Source organism: Diachasmimorpha longicaudata, chromosome 4 (genome assembly GCF_034640455.1).
Source record: "Diachasmimorpha longicaudata isolate KC_UGA_2023 chromosome 4, iyDiaLong2, whole genome shotgun sequence".
NCBI classification, from domain to species: domain Eukaryota; kingdom Metazoa; phylum Arthropoda; class Insecta; order Hymenoptera; family Braconidae; genus Diachasmimorpha; species Diachasmimorpha longicaudata.
The window spans coordinates 3,003,056-3,029,465 of NC_087228.1; the positions used below are offsets into that span (position 1 = coordinate 3,003,056).

General features: G+C 43.7%; 1 long non-coding RNA gene across 1 annotated transcript; it reads left to right on the forward strand.

Moving 5' to 3' along the window:
* Window positions 1-3,654: 3,654 nt before the first annotated feature.
* LOC135161343 (uncharacterized) lies at window positions 3,655-19,272 on the forward strand. Its single transcript, XR_010298767.1, has 3 exons — window positions 3,655-4,805; window positions 18,061-18,138; window positions 18,447-19,272. It is a non-coding gene; the product is annotated as an uncharacterized LOC135161343 (long non-coding RNA).
* Window positions 19,273-26,410: the final 7,138 nt, after the last annotated feature.

Genomic DNA, 26,410 nt, shown 5'->3' on the forward strand with positions numbered 1-26,410 from the left:
TCTGCTCGTCAAGATTCTCATCCCTATGCATCAACCGTCGACCTACGCTAGTTAGTGTCTCGAACATAGTTGAATTGTAGAAAATTCCCTGGTCCGATGGTCTGCTCGTCAAGATTATCAAACTCATAGACCTTTTCACGATAACCAGATGGAACTTTCGGTTCAATTTTTCGCTTTGTTGATTCCCCTAGAATTCCCAGACTAAACGACAGTTCGTGTAATAGAGGAAAGTACTCTGTTGTCGCTAGTTCTAAAGAGAAAGTGGTGAGTTTCGAAAAAACCGCGCCAAGTACGTTGATCCTGACCATATGGCTGAATAATTTTTTGATTCACAAAGGACTTTTTACCCCTGTCGATTTGAGTCGAGTATTTGAATTGACTGCGATGTCCTTTGTAGGATATTATGGTACTCGTCGTAGTCAAAATATTCATAGAGAACTCAAAAAGGGTTTAAGGACTCCTATTATCACCAGCTTTCTCCACTGGTAAATTCAATCAATGAGCTTGGCGTCTTTTGTTATTTCTGTAGTTTTTTCAAATTTCCATAATTGTGGCTTCACTTTTTAAGTAATTGTTGTTTTAAGTTTTTTTTCAATTTTGTTTTTCAAATCAACAACATCGAAATATATGCTTGGCGCATTTTTTTACAAAAACATGTTTTGTTTTTGTTTTTTGGCGGATTTCAAGCATTTTTTCAAAATGGACAAGAGATTTCATACCTCCACTACCCAAGCTACTATCGAATGAGAGTCTTACTATTACTTAGATTTGCTCCGTTCTAAAAATAAAAGATAGACATCCTTAGAATTTCTCGACCATCGCATTTTGGCAATGTTTGTATCGTCTGTTTTTATCCATTCGGTTTTCTTATCCCTAAGCAGTCTAATATAGTGGTGGTTTTTTCCGATTTTGCCATGTAACACGGCACTATGGACGGAATATGAATCACCACAGATTTCAACTATAGTTGTTGGAACTGCTTTAAGTTTCCAACTGCTGATTTTTTGTTTAACATCCTTTTTATTGAACGAAAAAATGTTCAATTTTACAATAAGTACCCCGCAGCTACTACTTAAGCATGTTTTTCGTGAAGCATCAGTGACATGTCCACAATTATCACAATGTTGTGAAACGTCGTACCAACATGACAGTGATCTTTTGATCAAATCATCTAAGGACACTGGTTCTTTGATGTTATTAAATGATAAACTCAAAACAATATTATTCTCTTTTGAAGTTTTCATATAATTACATACTTTACATCGATCAAGATGAGTAAATTCATGTTTTAAATTTTGTTGTAAATCACGCACTTGGTCACATAAACGCTCCAGAAAGATTACGGGATCCTGCTCGTTATCAAGAGAAAATTTATCATCGACGAATTGTATGAGTGCACTTGCATTCAAAACTTCAGAGCCTTCTATGTATTTTTTCAATAATTCATTTATTACTGAGTGCTCATCTTCGGGGGTGAGCAACAGTACTTGGCGTATTACGAGGGACCGAAATATGCATTGAATTACTGCATTAGCATAACTGGCACCACCGGCAGAATTGCATAGCCCACAGATAGACGAACTTATATCGACTTGTTTATTTTCTACATTCGTCTCATCATTTGAACCAATTTCAAAAGCCCACTGGGTGTCCCATACCTTCGGTCAATATTTATCGGGCAGAGGTATTTGTTTCATATCAGGTCTGTATTTTGCCCCAAGTCTATTGGATTCTTCAATGGCCGTAATGGAAGCTTTTGCCGAAGATGGATCGAAATTGATCAAATGGCCGCCTCCCAATGTAGTTACTCGTGTAAGAGCGACGTACGTTTGGCCAGAAGAAAATATGGTTTGTCCCACATCCATAACAGCAAGGTGTAAACTCAAGCCTTGACTCTTATGAATTGTAAATCCATAGCTCAAACAGATGAGAAACTGTCGTCTCGATATGTAAGCTCCACTCATGATTTCGAATTTTACGTCGATACGTTCAATTTCGTATTCTTTCCCCGATTCTAGGCGAACGGTTATAGAATTTATATATTCTGCTGCCTTATTAACGGATTTAGTAACTGCTGTTACAACTCCAATAGTTCCATTAACCAAACCAGATCTGATTCTCTCTAATCTAAAATTAAACAGTTGTCTCAACTGGTCGCGTTTCAGGATTCATCCAGTGTGATAGCTCCTGCTGATCACTGGATGATTCTGATAAATGTCTATATGTTACCAGATCTGATTCTCTCTAATCTAAAATTAAACAGTTGTCTCAACTGGTCGCGTTGCAGGATTCATCCAGTGTGATAGCTTCTGCTGATCACTGGATGATTCTGATAAATGTCTATATGTTACCAGATCTGATTCTCTCTAATCTAAAATTAAACAGTTGTCTCAACTGGTCGCGTTTCAGGATTCATCCAGTGTGATAGCTCCTGCTGATCACTGGATGATTCTGATAAATGTCTATATGTTACCAGATCTGATTCTCTCTAATCTAAAATTAAACAGTTGTCTCAACTGGTCGCGTTTCAGGATTCATCCAGTGTGATAGCTCCTGCTGATCACTGGATGATTCTGATAAATGTCTATATGTTACCAGATCTGATTCTCTCTAATCTAAAATTAAACAGTTGTCTCAACTGGTCGCGTTTCAGGATTCATCCAGTGTGATAGCTCCTGCTGATCATTGGATGATTCTGATAAATGTCTATATGTTACCAGATCTGATTCTCTCTAATCTAAAATTAAACAGTTGTCTGAACTGGTCGCGTTTCAGGATTCATCCAGTGTGATAACTCCTGCTGATCACTGGATGATTCTGATAAATGTCTATATGTTACCAGACCTAATTCTTTCTATTCTAAAATTAAACAGTTGTCTCAACTGGTCGCGTTTCAGGATTCATCCAGTGTGATAGCTTCTGCTGATCACTGGATGATTCTGATAAATGTCTATATGTTACCAGATGTGATTCTCTCTAATCTAAAATTAAACAGTTGTCTCAACTGGTCGCGTTTCAGGATTCATCCAGTGTGATAGCTCCTGCTGATCATTGGATGATTCTGATAAATGTCTATATGTTACCAGATCTGATTCTCTCTAATCTAAAATTAAACAGTTGTCTCAACTGGTCGCGTTTCAGGATTCATCCAGTGTGATAGCTCCTGCTGATCACTGGATGATTCTGATAAATGTCTATATGTTACCAGACCTAATTCTTTCTATTCTAAAATTAAACAGTTGTCTCAACTCGTCGCGTTTCAGGATTCATCCAGTGTGATAGCTCCTGCTGATCACTGGATGATTCTGATAAATGTCTATATGTTACCAGATGTGATTCTCTCTAATCTAAAATTAAACAGTTGTCTCAACTGGTCGCGTTTCAGGATTCATCCAGTGTGATAGCTCCTGCTGATCATTGGATGATTCTGATAAATGTCTATATGTTACCAGATCTGATTCTCTCTAATCTAAAATTAAACAGTTGTCTCAACTGGTCGCGTTTCAGGATTCATCCAGTGTGATAGCTCCTGCTGATCACTGGATGATTCTGATAAATGTCTATATGTTACCAGACCTAATTCTTTCTATTCTAAAATTAAACAGTTGTCTCAACTCGTCGCGTTTCAGGATTCATCCAGTGTGATAGCTCCTGCTGATCACTGGATGATTCTGATAAATGTCTATCTGTTACCAGATCTGATTCTCTCTAATCTAAAATTAAACAGTTGTCTCAACTGGTCGCGTTTCAGGATTCATCCAGTGTGATAGCTCCTGCTGATCACTAGCTGATTCTGATAAATGTCTATATGTTACCAGACCTAATTCTTTCTATTCTAAAATTAAACAGTTGTCTCAACTGGTCGCGTTTCAGGATTCATCCAGTGTGATAGCTTCTGCTGATCACTGGATGAATTTAGTAAATGCCTATATGTTATGTTCGCCAATTAATTTAAAATTAGAAAAATCAAGTTGAAAAATTGTGGAAGAATAATAATAAATTCGTGTCCTAGCTCGTCTTAACGTGAAAAAAATTGATTATATCATCAAGCTAAAGAAATTGCTCAAGCACATTTAAATACCAATATAAGCAAGTCTTATTTAATCCTAATAACTGTTATCGTACAAAAATAAACCTGGACAGAATTCGATTGGTCGCATCTCTCACTCTCTCTTCCTTTCATTCTTGTTTTCATGCTCACGTTATATGGAAACTAAAATCGTTACTTCTTGTACTGAATTGCCAGAAGAAAAAAATACAAGTTATTGATAATTTGCATAATTTGAGGGTAACAATTAAGTCGTCGACTGATAAATTTGAATTATTTTGAAGAGTTCATTTTCGACGATCTCTAGGTCCACGACACTTTTGCCAACCTCTCATTTCTCGCGCTCGTCGCTGATTGCGAACCGACCACACAGCGCCCGTAGGAAACAAATGCTGTCAACTGTTGAACAAAAATCTGACCGTTTCATTCTGAGATAATCGGACCGTGGAAAATATGTAAAAAAATCCGTTGCTATGCGCGGATCTTTTTAATCAGGCGTTTAATTCGGAAAAACTTGACATAAATGAATATAGCATAGGCGGTTTAGGTAATGTAACTAAGTGTATTTTTGCTGCAAATTGCCGCGTTTTCACTCAGTTACGGAAATTAGTTTTGGAGGTAGTGGAAGGGGTAGTTGTGTCGTGTATAGATACTTGGGAGCACTCGGCTTATTTATTCGAGGTTTCGAAATATATACTTGGCCGATACGCTCCCGCGTATCTCGATCATTGTCTCCCAGCGCGTACACGTCGCAACCGTGAGTTTTTGATTTATTGTTAATAATGCTTATTAGAGAGTAAATCAATTTATCCTGATTCTCATCTCAGGGTAATAGTCATTGTTCCGGTTAATTTATTGAGATTATTGCTCTGTGCGGTAGAGCCTAAATAACGCCAAAACCATGCAGTTACGTCTTTTACGTTTAACGTCTTTTGTATTGCTTAACAATTGCCTAGCAATTGCAAGCCATGCCAGGGTGACGCAATACTCATGACCTTGATGAGGTCACACCTGTTGTGGAATTTGGGAGAATATACTCGTATTGAGGAAATACCTTGCGCTAGTCGCCAATATATTTAACTTACGTTACTGCCATTTTGGAATTTCGAATTCTTTTGTACATTTTTGTGCCTTTGGCCCTTTTGGTTTATTTTATATATTCCAAATTTACGCTTCATTATGGATTATCCGTATATTCCAAATTAATTTGGAAGAATTTGCATGTTTTGCCTTTTACCGATATTTCTATGAAATATTGTGTCTGTGTTTATCGCCTATGGATTTATTCCATTTTTGTGCCTTTGGCCTTTTGGTTTATTTTATAATCCAAAATCTGAATTTGGATACGTGTTAGTCATGCGGATTTTTGTAGATTATTGCCTTTACAGATATTTTTCTGGAAAGTTGTGTTTGCATTTATCGCCTAGGGATTTGGTCTTTTTTAAGTGTGCCTTAGGCCATTGCGATTACACTTCGCTAATAAAAAGTGACTAACGATTCGTCGTTTCGAGTACGAGTTTACGTTTGTTTACGTTATGCGCCTCCGCGAGAATCTCCCGCGTATTTTGTCTCGCCAAGGTCGCGCCTCCGTATAATGTATATCCCGCGTCCGTCGTTTTAGCTGCTATGTGTTATGCTCTCGGAGCCCGTATGTTTTATAGATTATGTTACGTTATTATTTGCGTTTATGACGCCTTGAAAATAATAATTCGGATTTATTGAATGTATCGAGTATTAATAATGAATTCGAAATTATGGATTATCAGGTTTTCGGGTAAATTAATAATATTTAGCCCGACATTAGGATCGTTACATCTTCTTTTATTTTATTTGGTTTTGATAAAATTTATTGTAATGGATTAGATGGATTAACATAGTTGAATTTCTCTCTGCGACGATACGATTACGTTCCTTAAAATAAATGGAATCTTGAGTAATTTATAAGACCTCTCTCTCTCTCTCACAAAAATTATTGGGTTTATGATTGTGTCATTATTAATATTTGGAATATTGTAGAAATTTGTATTTTGAGTTATTATTATCGGAAGTTAAAGAATATAGTTCCGTAAAGAAATATTAAATATGTGTTGAGTTTTGAATTTATGGAATTGATAGCCCAGTGACCAGCACACCCCGAACCACCCCTCTCTCCACAACCTACATCCTGAGCAGCGTGAGCAAATACCACCTTTCCTTTGACCTTTTAGTTTTAAGTTATCGAGTTTACGTTTTAGTTGGAATTTTAGTTCGTTGCCGTGAGTTATCCGCTTCGAGTACGTTTTTCGGTTTGTTGTTCCCGTCGAGACAAAAAACAAGTGGCGCCCTTCAGAGCATTTGTTCCGTTTTTGGACGATCAAAGGAAAAGGGCGGGTTAACTGGTTCATTTTGATATGAGTAAAAATCCACCACGTTACAATCTTTGGAAATATCATAAATAGGACAATTTGGCTGGCGCCATTGGATTCGTGAGACGATTTCCGATTTTTCTAGGGGTCCGGGAATTTTCTAAAGTCGATTTTTTTAGTTTTTCGCGCTTCTCTCGACTCCTAGAGCAAAAAGGGCCCGGATTTGAGATCACACCGTTTTCCTTCCATATCATTGGGAATATAATAGCTAGGGGAATTTGGCCGGCGCCAGTCGATTGGTGAGACGATTTCCGATTTTTCTAGTATTCCGGGAATTTTCTAAAATAAATTTTTTCGTTTTTCGCGTTTTTCTCGGCTCCAATGGCTCCTAGAGCAAATAGGGCCCGGATTTGGACTCATGCCGTGTGTCGGCCCTGACTTTGGAATTATCATAGCTAGGACAATTTGCCTAGCGCCATTGGATTGGTGAGACGATTTCCGATTTTCCTTTGGTTCGGGAATTTTCTAAAGTCGATTTATTTATTTTTTCGCGTTTTTCTCGGCTCCTGGGCCACCCAGAGCTAAACGGGCCCGGATTTGGGCTCATACCGTTTTTCCCCCATGTCTGTGGAAATATCATAGCTAGGACAATTTGGCTGGCGCCATTGGATTCGTGAGTCGATTTCCGAGTTTTCTAGGGGTCCGGGAATTTTCTAAAGTCGATTTTTTTAGTTTTTCGCGTTTTTCTCGGCTCCTGGGCCTCCTACAGCAAAACGGGCCCGAATTTGGCCTCATACCGTTTTTCGCCCATATCTTTGGAAATATCACTGCTAGGACAATTTGGCTGGCGCCATTGGATTCGTGAGACGATTTCCGATTTTTCTTGGGGTCCGGGAATTTTCTAAAGTCGATTTTTTTAGTTTTTCGCGCTTCTCTCGACTCCTAGAGCAAAAAGGGCCCGGATTTGAGATCACACCGTTTTCCTTCCATATCATTGGGAATATAATAGCTAGGGTAATTTGCCGGCTCCAGTCGATTGGTGAGACGATTTCCGATTTTTCTAGTATTCCGGGAATTTTCTAAAATGAATTTTTTCGTTTTTCGCGTTTTTCTCCGCTCCAATGGCTCCTAGAGCAAATAGGGCCCGGATTTGGGATCACACCGTGTTTAAAATCCCGCGGTCAATTCAGGATGACCAACCGGACGACCTCGGCCAATCACCCTTGACCATCGTAACGAGAGGTCACAATCGATCTCGGGATCGTTACGATGGTCAGTACGCCATCATCTAGCATTCGGACAAGACATACGGTGTGTCTTACGGGAAATTCCACCGGGGAATTATTGGCTACCATCGGATAACCAACGGGGTTAGATCGGCAAATCAAACACGACGGAAAATACAGTCCACTATTAATTAAAGAATAGTTTTAACACCTCGGAGTGCACACTGTGTATAATTATTTAAAGCGAAATAAATCGGACATTCATCACACCCAGTGCCAAATTATTCTACATCACCGGAACTTCCTCACCCACCAACCCATCCGGCCCAAATCATCCCGGAACCTCACAATAAAACAAACATTGGTCCTTCGAGCCGGATTCGGGAGTGAAGTGTGTGAAGTGCATCGGAAAATTCAACATGGGAATTCAACGTGGGATAAAGGACAGCGGCCACGCGGTAATCTACGGGGCCCACTTCATAGAACCCACGGACTCGGCGAGGACATCAGCCAAATTCCTCAAGGGATTACGCACGGGACAACAGCAACGGGCTTTTGTTTACGTCGGATTCCACGGGAGGTACCAAGGTCGACCACATCGGGCGCTCAACTCGGCATCGAGCGCGTTATCGATCGACAAGGCGGTCGGTAACACATCGGCGGTATATTAATAACAGTCGGTAAATACTTACCAACCAATCGGTAAGTCAACCATCAGCGCTTATACATCCCATGTCAACGCATGCGCCACTCATCAAATAAGGGATACATAGTTAGTTGGGTCCAAATTTAATAAATTTAAATTACAATTTAAAGGGACACTCATCAAATAATGGAACGAGATCCCTCCCAATTATGGACCACGATGATGGAGGAGAATGACCGGATTCTCGCATCGATGGGAATTTCGGAGGATCCCACGACGGAAATTGTCGGCAACGCATCGGAGGAGCCCTCCTCCAAGGAACTGGTATCGGAGCCGGTTACCAAGACAAGGAGGTCTATCACACCTTGGCCCAGTAGTGTGGAAAACCGGATCAGGATCCAACTAACTCGGATGAGATCTCTACGGGAGATCACGGAAAGATTGCGGAGCGAAGAGGCAGCAGCCCTTCGCTATGATGAGCTCCAATCAAATCGGATCGTGGTAGCTGACACGTGGTCCAAATTCTCGGCCTACCACGAGAAGCTGATTGAGGAATCAGGCGAAGAAGTAATGGACCACCCTTACTTCGCGGAAGATATGTTCGCCCAGGCGGACAGGATCTATCGGAAGGCGATGGACGAGCTAGGCCGCAGAGCGGCTAGTCTCCCACAACGCGGATCGGGGAATCAACAGGGATCCTCAACCAGCCATTTGGAAAGATTACAGGTGCCGGAGTTCCACGGCACCTACTCGGAGTGGAGAAACTTCCACGACGCCTACGTATCACTTGTCCACAGCCAGGCCGGCTACTCGGATATGGACAAGATGATACGGCTAAGGAAGGCACTGAAGGGATCGGCGGCTGAGCTCATCACCAACATCGGGACGGGAGCTGCCCACTGTGAGACAGCCTGGAAGAAGCTCGTAGCCCGGTACGAGAACCCACGGCTGATTATGGCAGCTCATCTAAATCGGCTGTTGAAATTAAAGGACGTGAAGGAGCTATCGTCAAGGAGCCTCCTTCAGGTAATCGACGCGGTTACGGAATCGCTCACGGCACTCAAGAACCTCGGGGCACCGACAGAATGGTGGGACATCATGATCTGTCACCTTATCAGGAGGTCTCTGGATCGGGACTCCAGCCAGGACTGGGAGCTGAAGCTGGGAGACTCCACAGATCCCCCGCAGCTGGAGACTTTCCTCGAGTTTCTCAGGGTCCGAGCAAGGGCCTGAGAAAATATCGAGAGGGAAGGGGGAAAAGCTGACTTCGGAACGGCCGAAACAGTCAGCAAAGGTCCATCACGGAACGTCATCGGGACCATCATCAGAGGTTAAGGGAACCTCGAGCAAAAGGACGGCATGTGTGGCCTGCGGAGGGCCACACTGGATTGGACCGGAGTGTGCCAAGTTCTTCGGCATGAATGCCGTTCAAAAGAGGCAGTTCCTCGTAGACGAGGGACTGTGTTACATCTGCTTGGGGCCTCATCGGGCAACAAAATGCAAAAGCACTAGGAGGTGTCGGCATTGCAACGGGTTGCACCACACTCTCATTCATGAGAGGAGGCACGATACGCCGGAAAACTCAACAAAGGCCAGCACATCATCGGAGCCTAGCACGAGCGGTTAAGTAGCTCTTTATTATTCACTATAATAAATATCGGCTACCTTAACCGCTGTGTACGTTGACAGGAAACATCACGGGAACCGGAACCGGAGCGAGCATCAAGGCGGTTCCTGTCAACGAACAACCGGGACCAGCATCACGCCAGGACCAACAACACGGCGCATCACCATCGGGGAAGAGGTCGACGACCTCTCAGACTCATCTCGGGGAATCTTATAAGTCGGAAGTGTACCACCATTCGGAGAATCTATCGGCAAAGCAGCAATATTCGGGTGATCATCCACATTCGGCGGAAAATCAATTCGGACAAAAATCCCATGAAGAAGCCATGCCTCGTGAAGAGGAACCACACTCGGAGAAGCAACCGGACAATCACCACGGGGATCAATATCATTCGGAACCGCAGTCGGTCAATTAGGTGGACACACGCAACGTATTGGAAGCTAAACAGAGCTCTCAGCAGGGAAATCAACTGGTCGTCCTGGCAACGGCAATGGTTATTGCCCTGAATCACCACGGATACTCAAGACCAGCAAGGATCCTCATCGACCAAGGCTCAGAAGTGTCATTGGTATCTGAGCGCTTGGTCAATCAACTACAATTGAAACGGAGGTCCTCATCACTATCAATTGTCGGCATCGGAGAAGCTTCCTCGGGAAGCACGCGTGGGGTTGTGTCATTCGACTTACAACCGAGACACAATTCTACTGCGCTGCTAAACTTGGAGGCTCACATCATGAGGAAGCTCACGGCAAAGATCCCACCATTTGCCTGTGACACACGGACTCCCCAAGAACTATGGGAACTCAATTTGGCGGATCGGACATTCCTACAACCTGGGGCTATCGACATAATCATCGGAGCTGATTACTACGGAAAAATTATCACGGACGGAATTATGAGATACAACGGAACAGGTCTCATAGCCCAGCAGACATCCTTTGGCTGGGTAGTATCGGGGCCAGTCTGCTGTACAGGCTGCGCTAAGAAGCGGTCACTGAGGGTGACCACACGGACCATCAACCAACAATTATTGGACTGCTTAAAGAAGTTCTGGACGCAGGAAGAAATACCGGACAACCCATCAACGGTAATGAGTAAGGCTGATGCAGAATGCGAGCAGCATTTTGTGGAAACTCATAGAAGAGACGCAACGGGACGGTATACAGTACGTCTACCGTTTAAATCATCGCCTGCCGTCCTAGGGGATACAGCATCGACGGCTCAGATTCGCTTACAGAAGCTCAACAGGTGATTGGCGGCAGATCCACAGGCTCATACACTATACCGGAAATTCATTAAGGAGTATGAGGCCTTGGATCACATGCAACGGGCACCAGCGACGTCAGAGACACGGCTGGCATACTACTTGCCTCATCACGGAGTGCTGAGACCGGATAGCACGACGACCAAACTAAGGGTCGTATTCGACGCTTCACACAGAAGCTCTACGGGAGTGTCACTGAATGACATCCTTCATTCAGGACCGAAACTTCAAACGGAGTGCTCTGACGTCCTCATCTGGCTTCGTCGGCATCGATTGGTCTTCGGAGCGGACATCGAAAAAATGTTCCGTCAGATTCGCGTCCATCAGGATGATTGGGGCTATCAACGAATCTTCTGGAAGGACGACGACGGCCAGATCATCGAATATCAGCTAACAACGGTCACTTACGGCACCAGCTGTGCACCTTGCCTGTCTCTTCGGGTGCTGAAGCAGCTGGCAATCGATGAAGCTCATCGATTTCCTTTGGCTTTATCAACGTTCACACGGGGGCGATACGTTGACGATATCTACGGAGGTGCAGAAACCGAAGAGGAATTGGAAGAAATAATCAAGGACCTAATCGGACTCTGCATGGCGGGCGGCATGCCACTGCAGAAATGGTGCAGCAACGCGCCACGGACACTCGGACAACTCGGAATATCGGCGGAATCAGCTCCAACTATCGAATTCGGGCAATCATCAGTGAAAGTGTTGGGCCTCTGCTGGCAGCCTCAGACAGACACTTTCTACTTCAAGGCAAGGAACTTCAGCGGAGACACCATCACCAAACGCGTAATCCTGTCCGAGATTGCGCAAATTTATGATCCTTTGGGACTAATAGCACCGGTCACCATCACGGCAAAAATATTTATTCAAGAATTGTGGCTGCTCAAACTCGACTGGGACGAGCAAATACCAATGACACACGCTAAACGGTGGAGAAGTTTCAGGGAGGAACTTCAACGGTTGAGCAGCCTATCAATACCACGATGGCTACATCTTTCAGCGGGAAAGAAAATACAACTACACGGATTTGCGGACGCATCGACCCTGGCAATGGGTGCATCGGTCTATCTTCGATCCTGGTCAGCACCATCGGGAACCAACGTCAACCTGGTTTGTGCCAAAACCAAGGTGGCTCCCCTCAAGAAGATGACCATTCCACGGCTGGAGCTCACGGCAGCTGTCATGGTCACAAATCTAATGGCCTATGTACAGCGAGCTCTGGAACTTGAGGATGCGGAGCTCTACTTATGGAGCGACTCATCAGTAGCCATCGCATGGATCAACGGAGATCCATCACGGTGGAAGGACTTTGTGCAGAACAGGGTTCTCAAGATCCAAGAAACCCTGCCCACTGCCAAATGGAATCACATCAACGGCAAGGAGAATCCAGCGGACTGCGCATCAAGAGGAATATCACCAACGGAATTGCGGGAGCATCATCTCTGGTGGACTGGACCATCATGGCTTGTCCAACCACCAGAACAATGGGTAGCAGCATCAACGGAAGCAGCATCAACGGAATTAGCATCAACCTCGGAATTAGCATCAGCGGTGGCAATGGAGGCGAAACCACCCACCATCAGCTCATATCCAGTGCACATTGTCGACGAAGATGCACTGATCAATCGGATTTCGTCATGGAACAAGGTAGCTCGAATCACAGCCTGGGTGAATCGAGCAGTAAACAAATTCAAGGGACAACCAACACCGGATTCTCCACAACTCGGAACTACGGAAATAGAGGACGGAAGACTGTTCTGGGTTAAGTACACCCAACGGCGATACTTCGAACGGGAAATCAACATATTGAAGACTGGAAGATCACTGGCAGCCAAGCATCGTATGGCGACGCTGACGCCATACCTGGAGAACGACGTCATGCGCATGGGCGGACGTCTTCGGAATTCAACATTGGATCTGGAGGAGAAGAATCCAATTATTCTCCCACGTCACTCACCGCTATCATCACTTATCATTGCGGAAGCTCATCAGAGGAGCTTCCACGGGGGAACGCAACTCACGTTGGCACACATCCGGCAGAGGTACTGGATCATCGGAGGACGGGCACCAGTACGCTCACACATATTAAAGTGCGTCATCTGCGCACGTCATCGAGCTGTGCGAGCTCAACAGCTGATGGGACAGCTGCCATCGCGACGAGTGACACCATCACGAGTCTTCCTTCACTCAGGAGTAGACTTCGCCGGTCCAATCAACATCCTGAGGTGGAGAGGCTCCGGGGCAGGCAAAACAATGTACAAAGCGTACATCTGCCTATTTGTCTGCTTCGCCACATCCGCCACACACTTGGAACTGGTCACAGATCTCACGGCGGACGGATTCATCGCAGCGTACAAGCGATTTACGGCAAGACGGGGAATTTGCGCGACCCTGACCAGTGACAGGGGACTAAACTTCATCGGGGCAGAAAAGGAATTACGGCAAATTATCCACCAGGCATCCAGCGAATCGGCAACCATCAAGAACTGGCGAGCAACAAACGGAACGGAATGGAGATTTAACCCGCCCTACTCGCCACACATGGGAGGCAAGTGGGAGGCCGCGGTTAAATCCACGAAACATCATTTACGGAGAGTGATAGGAAATTCAACTCTGACGTACGAGGAATTTACGACTCTTCTGACTCAGGTTGAAGCCATCCTGAACTCGAGGCCACTCTGCCCGATAAATAACGACCCGCAAGACACAACGGCATTGACACCAGGGCACTTCATCATCGGCGGATCGCTGACAGCGATTCCAGAACCAAGTCTGGAACACATCAACACGGATCGGTTAAACCGGTGGCAACTTATCACGCAGAAGGTGCAGAACTTCTGGGACCATTGGGCACGCGAGTGCGTGCATCGCTATCAACAAATCTATCGGTGGAGGAAACCAACGGACGACATTAAAATTGGGACGTTGGTTCTCATATCAAACGAGCAGGAACCGCCAACCAGATGGCCCCTGGCTCGAGTCATCAGGATCCACCCGGGACGGGACAACTTGACCAGGATTGTCACACTTTGGAAGGGCAACAAGGAAACGCAGCGGGCAATCCATCGATTGGTACCACTACCAATCAACGGCGACCTACTGGAAGGTCAAAACTAACACGGACAGTCTACATCGTCACCCGGGGGGGTGACGCAGGGCGGGCGGTATGTTTAAAATCCCGCGGTCAATTCAGGATGACCAACCGGACGACCTCGGCCAATCACCCTTGACCATCGTAACGAGAGGTCACGATCGATCTCGGGATCGTTACGATGGTGAGTACGCCATCATGTAGCATTCGGACAAGACATACGGTGTGTCTTACGGGAAATTCCACCGGGGAATTATTGGCTACCATCGGATAACCAACGGGGTTAGATCGGCAAATCAAACACGGCGGAAAATACAGTCCACTATTAATTGAAGAATAGTTTTAACATCTCGGAGTGCACACTGTGTATAATTATTTAAAGGGAAATAAATCGGACATTCATCACACCCAGTGCCAAATTATTCTACATCACCGGAACTTCCTCACCCACCAACCCATCCGGCCCAAATCATCCCGGAACCTCACAATAAAACAAACACACCGTTTTTCGCCCATATCTTTGGAAATATCATAGCTAGTACAATTTGGCTGGCGCCATTGGATTGGTGAGACGATTTCCGATTTTTCTAGGGGTCCAGGAATATTCTAAAATCGATTTTTTTGGTTTTCGCGCTTTTCTCGGCTCCTAGACCAAAAAGGGCCCGGATTTGAAATCACACCGTTTTCCTTCCATATCATTGGAAATATAATAGCTAGGGGAATTTGGCCGGCGCCAGTCGATTGGTGAGACAATTTCCGATTTTTCTAGTATTCCGGGAATTTTCTAAAATAAATTTTTTTGGTTTTCGCGTTTTTCTCGGCTCCAATGGCTCCTAGAGCAAATAGGGCCCGGATTTGGACTCATGCCGTGTGTCGCCCCTGACTTTGGAATTATCATAGCTAGGACAATTTGCCTAGCGCCATTGGATTCGTGAGACGATTTCCGATTTTTCTTGGGGTCCGCGAATTTTCTAAAGTCGATTTTTTTAGTTTTTCGCGTTTTTCTCGGCTCCTGGGCCTCCTAGAGCAAAATGGGCCCGGATTTGGACTCATACCGTTATTCGCCCATATCTTTGGAAATATCATAAATAGGACAATTTGGCTAGCGCCATTGGATTCGGGAGACGATTTCCTATTTTTCTAGGGGTCCGGGAATTTTCTAAAGTCGATTTTTTTAGATTTTCGCGTTTTTCTCGGCGCCTGGGCCTCCTAGAGCAAATAGGGCCCGGATTTGGGAATACACCGTTTTTCGCCCATATCTTTGGAAATATCATAGCTAGGACAATTAGGCTAGCGCCATTGGATTCGTGAGACGATTTCCGATTTTTGTAGGGCTCCGGGAATTTTCTACAGTGGATTTTTTTAGTTTTTCGCGTTTTTCTCGGCTCCTGGGCCTCCTAGAGAAAAACGGGCCCGGATTTGGACTCATACTGTTATTCGCCCATATCTTTGGAAATATCATAAATAAGACAATTTGGCTAGCGCCATTGGATTGGTGAGACGCTTTCCGATTTTTCTAGGGGTCCGGGAATTTTCTAAAGTCTTTTTTTTTAGTTTTTCGCGTTTTTCTCGGCTCCTGGGCCTCCTAGAGCAAAACGGGGCCGGATTTCGACTCATACCGTTTTTCGCCCATATCTTGGGAAATATCATAGCTAGGTCAATTTGGCTGGCGCCATTGGATTCGTGAGACGATTTCCGATTTTTGTAGGGCTCCGGGAATTTTCTAAAGTCGATTTTTTTAGTTTTTCGCGCTTCTCTCGACTCCTAGAGCAAAAAGGGCCCGGATTTGAGATCACACCGTTTTCCTTCCATATCATTGGGAATATAATAGCTAGGGGAATTTGGCCGGCGCCAGTCGATTGGTGAAACGATTTCCGATTTTTCTAATATTCCGGGAATTTTCTAAAATAAATTTTTTCGTTTTTCGCGTTTTTCTCGGCTCCAATGGCTCCTAGAGCAAATAGGGCCCGGATTTGGGATCACACCGTTTTTCGCCCATATCTTTGGAAACATCATAGCTAGGACAATTTGGCTGGCGCCATTGAATTCGTGAGTCGATTTCCGATTTTTCTAGGGGTCCGGAAATTTTCTACAGTCGATTTTTTTAGTTTTTCGCGTTTTTCTCGGCTCCTGGGCCTCCTAGAGCAAAACGGGCCCGGATTTGGGCTCATGCCGTTTTTCGCCCATATCTTGGGAAATATTATAGCTGGGTCAATATGGCTGGCGCCATTGGATTCGTGAGACGATTTCCGATTTTTCTTGGGGTCCGGGAATTTTCTAAAGTCGATTTTTTTAGTTTTTCGCGCTTTTCTCGACTCCTAGAGCAAAAAGGGCCCGGATTTGGGATCACACAGTTTTCCTTCCATGCCATTGGAAATATAATAGCTAGGGGAATTTGGCCGGCGCCAGTGGATTGGTGAGAAGATTTCCGATTTTTCTAGGGGTCCGGGAATTTTCTAAAGTCTTTTTTTTTAGTTTTTCGCGTTTTTCTCGGCTCCTGGGCCTCCTAGAGCAAAACGGGGCCGGATTTGGACTCATACCGTTTTTCGCCCATATCTTGGGAAATATCATAGCTAGGTCAATTTGGCTGGCGCCATTGGATTCGTGAGACGATTTCCGATTTTTCTTGGGGTCCCGGAATTTTCTAAAGTCGATTTTTTTAGTTTTTCGCGCTTCTCTCGACTCCTAGAGCAAAAAGGGCCCGAATTTGAGATCACACCGTTTTCCTTCCATATCATTGGGAATATAATAGCTAGGGGAATTTGGCCGGCGCCAGTCGATTGGTGAGACGATTTCCGATTTTTCTAGTATTCTGGGAATTTCCTAAAATAAATTTTTTCGTTTTTCGCGTTTTTCTCGGCTCCAATGGCTCCTAGAGCAAATAGGGCCCGGATTTGGGATCACACCGTTTTTCGCCCATATCTTTGGAAATATCATAGCTAGTACAATTTGGCTGGCGCCAGTGGATTCGTGAGATGATTTCCGATTTTTCTAGGGGTCCGGGAATATTCTAAAATCGATTTTTTTGGTTTTCGCGCTTTTCTCGGCTCTTAGACCAAAAAGGGCCCGGATTTGAAATCACACCGTTTTCCTTCCATATCATTGGAAATATAATAGCTAGGGGAATTTGGCCGGCGCCAGTCGATTGGTGAGACGATTTCCGATTTTTCTAATATTCCGGGAATTTTCTAAAATAAATATTTTCGTTTTTCGCGTTTTTCTCGGCTCCAATGGCTCCTAGAGCAAATAGGGCCCGGATTTGGGATCACACCGTTTTTCGCCCATATCTTTGGAAACATCATAGCTAGGACAATTTGGCTGGCGCCATTGAATTCGTGAGTCGATTTCCGATTTTTCTAGGGGTCCGGGAATTTTCTAAAGTCGATTTTTAAGTTTTTCGCGTTTTTCTCGGGTCCTGGGACTCCTAGAGCAAAACGGGGCCGGATTTGGACTCATACCGTTTTTCGCCCATATCTTGGTAAATATCATAGCTAGGTCAATTTGGCTGGCGCCATTGGATTCGTGAGACGATTTCCGATTTTTCTTGGGGTCCGGGAATTTTCTAAAGTCGATTTTTGATGTGAAACATCTATAGGCGCACCCCTAAACTGAATCGTTGGCCTGGCGATACTTGCCGTGGCGAGCATTCGCCAGGCTATACTAAGGTATGCCTATCTATATTCTGTGTAGTAGAGTGTACGGCGTGGCTTCTCACTCAGTTCGACGTTGTTGTTTACTACGGTACACATAACCTGCGTTTTATTTAATTTTTCATTTTAATTTTTGACAATAAAATATGTGTGACAGTGATAACTCAGAAGATCAAAGTGATCAACCTTGTGCAAAGAAAGTGAAACTACACTATGGTATACTACCAAGTCATCAGTAAGTAGATCGTATTTTTCAAGTCTCCATAAATGTAATTATTATATTTTTATATTTAATTAATTATATTCATATTAATCATATTAATAATTTATATAAATTATATTAATATTATCTTCAATTAAGGATTCTTTTATTATTCATGAAGGAATTAATATAGAAAAATTTATTAATAAAATTTATACTTGCAAATCTTTAGTCATATATTGCAATAATTAACTAAGATTTGAGTTCATGAGTATATTGAAGCCACACTTAAATTTTTTTTTTTTGTGTATTTCAATATCATATTGTTTTAAATATTTCAGTTCCCAACAATCATCAGAAGGATCACAAAATATTATTATTGAAACTGGACGTCACCCTGATCAGTTAAACACAAGGCATACTATCAATGTTGTGTCAGACTTTATTAATCGAATAGTACCAGACTATTTTAAACTATTGCATCTATTGGAAATGTGTGTTCTTCACATGTTAAACTACAAGACGGAAGTGAATTAATTATGATTGTAATATACATTTCACCTAATAACAAAATGGATCATCTCATTTCATTTTTACATGAAAGGTTATTTCCTTATAGTCAAACAGGTTCAATAATTCTTAAAGCGAATAAACATAAACTACCATTATTTTTAGCTGCATATTTCAGTGTAAATTTTGCAAGAGCTGAATCAATGCCATTAATGACATTTCTTCAAAAAGAATTTCAATGGCAAATCAATAACGATCCAAAAGAATCTACTACCAAATATGGAACAACAATAGATGCTGTATTTGTGAGATATCTTGATGGTGTTTCATCCAATACTTTTGTAACGTACTTTAGTTATCATCGACCAATCGTCACAGTAATACCGGCAGAGGAAAAATCGAATATAACTATTATTGAAGCCACAGATGAAAATATTTAAATTGTGGCAACTTGATACTAATATCGAATTTTTATATCATGTAAATAAATGTTTATTAAATAAAGTTACCATTTACTGTAAGAATCTCGTAATACTTCATTTTTTCATTAGGCTATATTTAATTCCTGTAATAATATTATCTTTTATGCATATTACTTGTACACACACGATGTTTCACATCTGCCAGGCGTCCCATGACGGCTCATTTTTTTTTTTAGTTTTTCGCGCTTCTCTCGACTCCTAGAGCAAAAAGGGCCCGGATTTGAGATCACACCGTTTTCCTTCCATATCATTGGGAATATAATAGCTAGGTGAATTTGGCTGGGGCCAGTGGATTCGTGAGACGATTTCCGATTTTTCTAGGGGTCCGGGAATTTTTTAACGTCGATTTTTTTAGTTTTTTGCGTTTTTCTCGGCTCCTGGGCCTCCTAGAGCAAAACGGGCCCGGATTTGGACTCATACCGTTATTCGCCCATATCTTTGGAAATATCATAGCTAGGACAATTTGGCTAGCGCCATTGGATTCGTGAGTCGATTTCCGAGTTTTCTAGGGGTCCGGGAAATTTCTAAAGTGGATTTTTTTAGTTTTTCGCGTTTTTCTCGGCTCCTGGGCCTCCTAGAGGAAAACGGGCCCGGATTTGGACTCATACCGTTATTCGCCCATATCTTTGGAAATATCATAAATAAGACAATTTGGCTAGCGCCATTGGATTGGTGAGACGCTTTCCGATTTTTCTAGCGGTCCGGGAATTTGCTAAAGTCTTTTTTTTTAGTTTTTCGCGTTTTTCTCGGCTCCTGGGCCTCCTAGAGCAAAACGGGCCCGGATTTGGGCTCATACCGTTTTTCGCCCATATCTTGGGAAATATTATAGCTGGGTCAATATGGCTGGCGCCATTGGATTCGTGAGACGATTTCCGATTTTTCTTGGGGTCCGGGAATTTTCTAAAGTCGATTTTTTTAGTTTTTCACGCTTTTCTCGACTCCTAGAGCAAAAAGGGCCCGGATTTGGGATCACACAGTTTTCCTTCCATGCCATTGGGAATATAATAGCTAGGGGAATTTGGCCGGCGCCAGTGGATTGGTGAGACGATTTCCGATTTTTCTAGGGGTCCGGGAATTTTCTAAAGTCTTTTTTTTTAGTTTTTCGCGTTTTTCTCGGCTCCTAGGCCTCCTAGAGCAAAACGGGGCCGGATTTGGACTCATACCGTTTTTCGCCCATATCTTGGGAAATATTATAGCTGGGTCAATATGGCTGGCGCCATTGGATTCGTGAGACGATTTCCGATTTTTCTTGGCGTCCGGGAATTTTCTAAAGTCGATTTTTTTAGTTTTTCGCGCTTTTCTCGACTCCTAGAGCAAAAAGGGCCCGGATTTGAGATCACACCGTTTTCCTTCCATATCATTGGGAATATAATAGCTAGGTGACTTTGGCTGGCGCCAGTGGATTCGTGAGACGATTTCCGATTTTTCTAGGGGTCCGGGAATTTTTTAACGTCGATTTTTTTATTTTTTCGCGTTTTTCTCGGCTCCTGGGCCACCCAGAGCTAAACGGGCCCGGATTTGGGCTCATACCGTTTTTCCCCCATGTCTGTGGAAATATCATAGCTAGGACAATTTGGCTGGCGCCATTGGATTCGTGAGTCGATTTCCGAGTTTTCTAGGGGTCCGGGAATTTTCTAAAGTCGATTTTTTTAGTTTTTCGCGTTTTTCTCGGCTCCTGGGCCTCCTACAGCAAAACGGGGCCGGATTTGGACTCATACCGTTTTTCGCCCATATCTTGGGAAATATCATAGCTAGGTCAATTTGGCTGGCGCCATTGGATTCGTGAGACGATTTCCGATTTTTCTTGGGGTCCGGGAATTTTCTAAAGTCGATTTTTTTAGTTTTTCGCGCTTCTCTCGACTCCTAGAGCAAAAAGGGCCCGGATTTGAGATCACACCGTTTTCCTTCCATATCATTGGGAATATAATAGCTAGGGGAATTTGGCCGGCGCCAGTCGATTGGTGAGACGATTTCCGATTTTTCTAGTATTCCGGGAATTTTCTAAAATAAATTTTTTCGTTTTTCGCGTTTTTCTCGGCTCCAATGGCTCCTAGAGCAAATAGCGCCCGGATTTGGGATCACACCGTTTTTCGCCCATATCTTTGGAAACATCATAGCTAGGACAATTTGGCTGGCGCCATTGAATTCGTGAGTCGATTTCCGATTTTACTAGGGGTCCGGAAATTTTCTAAAGTCGATTTTTTTAGTTTTTCGCGTTTTTCTCGGCTCCTGGGCCTCCTACAGCAAAACGGGCCCGGATTTGGACTCATACCGTTTTTCGTCCATATCTTTGGAAATATCATGGCAAGGACAATTAGGCTAGCGCCATTGGATTCGTGAGACGATTTCCGATTTTTGTAGGGCTCCGGGAATTTTCTAAAGTCGATTTTTTTAGTTTTTCGCGTTTTTCTCGGCTCCTGGGCCTCCTAGAGAAAAACGGGCCCGGATTTGGACTCATACCGTTATTCGCCCATATCTTTGGAAATATCATAAATTAGACAATTTGGCTAGCGCCATTTGATTGGTGAGACGCTTTCCGATTTTTGAAGGGCTCCGGGAATTTTCTAAAGTCGATTTTTTTTTTTTTCGCGTTTTTCTCGGCTCCTGGGCCTCCTAGAGCAAAACGGGGCCGGATTTGGACTCATACCGTTTTTCGCCCATATCTTGGGAAATATCATAGCTAGGTCAATTTGGCTGGCGCCAGTGGATTCGTGAGACGATTTCCGATTTTTCTTGGGGTCCGCGAATTTTCTAAAGTCGATTTTTTTAGTTTTTCGCGTTTTTCTCGGCTCCTGGGCCTCCTCGAGCAAAACGGGCCCGGATTTGGACTCATACCGTTTTTCGTCCATATCTTTGGAAATATCATAGCTAGGACAATTAGGCTAGCGCCATTGGATTCGTGAGACGATTTCCGATTTTTGTAGGGCTCCGGGAATTTTCTACAGTGGATTTTTTTAGTTTTTCGCGTTTTTCTCGGCTCCTGGGCCTCCTAGAGAAAAACGGGCCCGGATTTGGACTCATACTGTTATTCGCCCATATCTTTGGAAATATCATAAATAAGACAATTTGGCTAGCGCCATTGGATTGGTGATACGCTTTCCGATTTTTCTAGGGGTCCGGGAATTTTCTAAAGTCTTTTTTTTTAGTTTTTCGCGTTTTTCTCGGCTCCTGGGCCTCCTAGAGCAAAACGGGGCCGGATTTCGACTCATACCGTTTTTCGCCCATATCTTGGTAAATATCATAGCTAGGTCAATTTGGCTGGCGCCATTGGATTCGTGAGACGATTTCCGATTTTTCTTGGGGTCCGGGAATTTTCTAAAGTCGATTTTTTTAGTTTTTCGCGCTTCTCTCGACTCCTAGAGCAAAAAGGGCCCGGATTTGAGATCACACCGTTTTCCTTCCATATCATTGGGAATATAATAGCTAGGTGAATTTGGCTGGCGCCAGTGGATTCGTGAGACGATTTCCAATTTTTCTTGGGGTCCGCGAATTTTCTAAAGTCGATTTTTTTAGTTTTTCGCGTTTTTCTCGGCTCCTGGGCCTCCTAGAGCAAAACGGGCCCGGATTTGGACTCATACCGTTTTTCGTCCATATCTTTGGAAATATCATAGCAAGGACAATTAGGCTAGCGCCATTGGATTCGTGAGACGATTTCCGATTTTTGTAGGGCTCCGGGAATTTTCTAAAGTCGATTTTTTTAGTTTTTCGCGTTTTTCTCGGCTCCTGGGCCTCCTAGAGAAAAACGGGCCCGGATTTGGACTCATACCGTTATTCGCCCATATCTTTGGAAATATCATAAATTAGACAATTTGGCTAGCGCCATTTGATTGGTGAGACGCTTTCCGATTTTTGAAGGGCTCCGGGAATTTTGTAAAGTCGATTTTTTTTTTTTTCGCGTTTTTCTCGGCTCCTGGGCCTCCTAGAGCAAAACGGGGCCGGATTTGGACTCATACCGTTTTTCGCCCATATCTTGGGAAATATCATAGCTAGGACAATTTGGCTAGCGCCATTGGATTCGTGAGTCGATTTCCGAGTTTTCTAGGGGTCCGGGAATTTTCTAAAGTGGATTTTTTTAGTTTTTCGCGTTTTTCTCGGCTCCTGGGCCTCCTAGAGGAAAACGGGCCCGGATTTGGACTCATACCGTTATTCGCCCATATCTTTGGAAATATCATAAATAAGACAATTTGGCTAGCGCCATTGGATTGGTGAGACGCTTTCCGATTTTTCTAGGGGACCGGGAATTTGCTAAAGTCTTTTTTTTAGTTTTTCGCGTTTTTCTCGGCTCCTGGGCCGCCTAAAGCAAAACGGGCCCGGATTTGGACTCATACCGTTATTCGCCCATATCTTTGGAAATATCATAGCTAGGACAATTTGGCTAGCGCCATTGGATTCGTGAGTCGATTTCCGAGTTTTCTAGGGGTCCGGGAATTTTCTAAAGTGGATTTTTTTAGTTTTTCGCGTTTTTCTCGGCTCCTGGGCCTCCTAGAGGAAAACGGGCCCGGATTTGGACTCATACCGTTATTCGCCCATATCTTTGGAAATATCATAAATAAGACAATTTGGCTAGCGCCATTGGATTGGTGAGACGCTTTCCGATTTTTCTAGGGGACCGGGAATTTGCTAAAGTCTTTTTTTTTAGTTTTTCGCGTTTTTCTCGGCTCCTGGGCCGCCTAAAGCAAAACGGGGCCGGATTTGGACTCATACAGTTTTTCGCCCATATCTTGGGAAATATCATAGCTAGGTCAATTTGGCTGGCGCCATTGGATTCGTGAGACGATTTCCGATTTTTCTTGGGGTCCGGGAATTTTCTAAAGTCGATTTTTTTAGTTTTTCGCGCTTCTCTCGACTCCTAGAGCAAAAAGGGCCCGGATTTGAGATCACACCGTTTTCCTTCCATATTATTAGGAATATAATAGCTAGGTGAATTTGGCCGGCGCCAGTGGATTGGTGAGACGATTTCCGATTTTTCTAGTAATCCGGGAATTTTCTAAAATAAATTTTTTCCTTTTTCGCGTTTTTCTCGGCTCCAATGGCTCCTAGAGCAAATAGGGCCCGGATTTGGGATCACACCGTTTTTCGCCCATATCTTTGGAAATATCATAGCTAGGTCAATTTAGCTGGCGCCATTGGATTCGTGAGACGATTTCCGATTTTTCTATGGGTCCGGGAATTTTCTAAAGTCGATTTATTTATTTTTTCGCGTTTTTCTCGGCTCCTGGGCCACCCAGAGCTAAACGGGCCCGGATTTGGGCTCATACCGATTTTCCCCCATGTCTGTGGAAATATCATAGCTAGGACAATTTGGCTGGCGCCATTGGATTCGTGAGTCGATTTCGGATTTTTCTAGGGGTCCGGAAATTTTCTAAAGTCGATTTTTTTAGTTTTTCGCGCTTCTCTCGACTCCTAGAGCAAAAAGGGCCCGGATTTGAGATCACACCGTTTTCCTTCCATATTATTAGGAATATAATAGCTAGGGTAATTTGGCCGGCTCCAGTCGATTGGTGAGACGATTTCCGATTTTTCTAGTATTCCCGGAATTTTCTAAAATAAATTTTTTCGTTCTTCGCGTTTTTCTCGGCTCCAATGGCTCCTAGAGCAAATAGGGCCCGGATTTGGACTCATGCCGTGTGTCGCCCCTGACTTTGGAATTATCATAGCTAGGACAATTTGCCTAGCGCCATTGGATTCGTGAGACGATTTCCAATTTTTCTTGGGGTCCGCGAATTTTCTAAAGTCGATTTTTTTAGTTTTTCGCGTTTTTCTCGGCTCCTGGGCCTCCTAGAGCAAAACGGGCCCGGATTTGGACTCATACCGTTTTTCGTCCATATCTTTGGAAATATCATAGCAAGGACAATTAGGCTAGCGCCATTGGATTCGTGAGACGATTTCCGATTTTTGTAGGGCTCCGGGAATTTTCTAAAGTCGATTTTTTTAGTTTTTCGCGTTTTTCTCGGCTCCTGGGCCTCCTAGAGAAAAACGGGCCCGGATTTGGACTCATACCGTTATTCGCCCATATCTTTGGAAATATCATAAATTAGACAATTTGGCTAGCGCCATTTGATTGGTGAGACGCTTTCCGATTTTTGAAGGGCTCCGGGAATTTTGTAAAGTCGATTTTTTTTTTTTTCGCGTTTTTCTCGGCTCCTGGGCCTCCTAGAGCAAAACGGGGCCGGATTTGGACTCATACCGTTTTTCGCCCATATCTTGGGAAATATCATAGCTAGGACAATTTGGCTAGCGCCATTGGATTCGTGAGTCGATTTCCGAGTTTTCTAGGGGTCCGGGAATTTTCTAAAGTGGATTTTTTTAGTTTTTCGCGTTTTTCTCGGCTCCTGGGCCTCCTAGAGGAAAACGGGCCCGGATTTGGACTCATACCGTTATTCGCCCATATCTTTGGAAATATCATAAATAAGACAATTTGGCTAGCGCCATTGGATTGGTGAGACGCTTTCCGATTTTTCTAGGGGACCGGGAATTTGCTAAAGTCTTTTTTTTAGTTTTTCGCGTTTTTCTCGGCTCCTGGGCCGCCTAAAGCAAAACGGGGCCGGATTTGGACTCATACAGTTTTTCGCCCATATCTTGGGAAATATCATAGCTAGGTCAATTTGGCTGGCGCCATTGGATTCGTGAGACGATTTCCGATTTTTCTTGGGGTCCGGGAATTTTCTAAAGTCGATTTTTTTAGTTTTTCGCGCTTCTCTCGACTCCTAGAGCAAAAAGGGCCCGGATTTGAGATCACACCGTTTTCCTTCCATATTATTAGGAATATAATAGCTAGGTGAATTTGGCCGGCGCCAGTGGATTGGTGAGACGATTTCCGATTTTTCTAGTAATCCGGGAATTTTCTAAAATAAATTTTTTCCTTTTTCGCGTTTTTCTCGGCTCCAATGGCTCCTAGAGCAAATAGGGCCCGGATTTGGGATCACACCGTTTTTCGCCCATATCTTTGGAAATATCATAGCTAGGTCAATTTAGCTGGCGCCATTGGATTCGTGAGACGATTTCCGATTTTTCTATGGGTCCGGGAATTTTCTAAAGTCGATTTATTTATTTTTTCGCGTTTTTCTCGGCTCCTGGGCCACCCAGAGCTAAACGGGCCCGGATTTGGGCTCATACCGATTTTCCCCCATGTCTGTGGAAATATCATAGCTAGGACAATTTGGCTGGCGCCATTGGATTCGTGAGTCGATTTCCGATTTTTCTAGGGGTCCGGAAATTTTCTAAAGTCGATTTTTTTAGTTTTTCGCGCTTCTCTCGACTCCTAGAGCAAAAAGGGCCCGGATTTGAGATCACACCGTTTTCCTTCCATATTA